Source organism: Sceloporus undulatus, chromosome 2 (assembly GCF_019175285.1).
Source record: "Sceloporus undulatus isolate JIND9_A2432 ecotype Alabama chromosome 2, SceUnd_v1.1, whole genome shotgun sequence".
Classification (NCBI taxonomy): domain Eukaryota; kingdom Metazoa; phylum Chordata; class Lepidosauria; order Squamata; family Phrynosomatidae; genus Sceloporus; species Sceloporus undulatus.
In genome coordinates, this window is record NC_056523.1 from 158,333,630 (window position 1) to 158,334,929 (window position 1,300).

Sequence of the window (1,300 nt, forward strand, 5' to 3'; positions counted from 1 at the left end):
CCTGACATCAAGAGAGTGCAAGCGTCGCTCTTCATCCGACGTCGGATCGGATGCCAGAGTGGGCAACACAATGTCCTGGCACATGTGAAAGGTAGACACAACCTTAGGCAGAAAGGTAATGTCTGTACGGAGGACCACCTTGTCCTTGTGGAACCTTAGGAATGGCTGGTCCCTCCGTAAGGCACAGAGTTCGCCCGCACGGCGGGCAGAGGTGATGGCCACAAGGAAAGCGGTTTTCCAAGTCAACAGTCTCAAGTCCGCTGTGGCCATTGGTTCAAAGGGCTTGGATTGGAGAGCGGACAGTACCGACTCCAAATTCCAAGCCGGCGTTGGTACCAACACGGGAGGATATAGGTTGGCACAACCTTTTAGGAACCCTTTCACCAAAGGGTCCTTGAAAAAAGACACCCTCCCCCCGAACTGATATTTGGCACAAATGGCAGATAGATAGCATTTGATGGATGTGAGGGCCAGCCCCCCATCCAAAAGCGCCATCAAAAACTCCAGCACCACTGGAGTGGACACCTGTGCAGGAGACAAGCCCTTTTGGTCTAGGAAGAGGCAAAATCTCCTCCATTTCAGGGCATAAGAGCGCTGGGTGGAAGGTTTTCTGGCAGCCAGGATCACCGTCCTCACCGACTCCGGCAAGGCGGTTAGGGCCGGATCCTCCAGGCCACCAGCGGCAGGCTCTCGATATCCGGGTGGAGAATCCGTCCGTCCTGGGTCGACAACAGGTCCGGACGCGGGTCGAGACGGAGGAAGCATCTCCCGGAGAGGTGGAGAAGGGATGCGAACCACGGTTGTCTCGGCCACCACGGGGTGATCAGGATCGCGTGGGAGCGGTCCGTTGTCATCTTGGACACCACCCTGATGATGAGAGGGAACGGAGGGAAGGCGTAGAGGAGCTCCCCCGTCCAGAGGAAAGCGAATGCGTCTCCGAGGGATCCGTCGAATCGCTTTCTGGAGCAGAACTGGGGACAGTGGCTGTTCCATCTGGTCGCGAAGAGATCGATCCGGGGGGTTCCCCACCGGTCGAAGAGGTCGCTGACCGTCTCGGGATGTAGCCTCCACTCGTGGCACACCGATGGAGATCTGCTGAGGCGGTCTGCCAGGTCGTTGTCCTCTCCGGGAAGGTGAATTGCCTGGAGGAGTATGCGCCTCTGAATGCACCAGTCCCAGATGCGGAGCGTGAGGTCGAGCAGGGTCCTGGACCTGGTGCCACCTTGTTTGTTGATGTAGTACATCACGGTGGTGTTGTCCGTCCTGAGGAGGACCACTCTCCCTGAGACAGCGTACTCGA

General features: G+C 57.8%; 1 protein-coding gene across 2 annotated transcripts in view; it reads right to left on the reverse strand.

The window, feature by feature from the left end:
• The window catches only part of RAB5B (RAB5B, member RAS oncogene family), a 35,251-nt gene that overhangs the window by 8,925 nt on the left and 25,026 nt on the right, over positions 1 to 1,300 (reverse strand). The gene's annotated exons all lie outside the window — the stretch shown is intronic.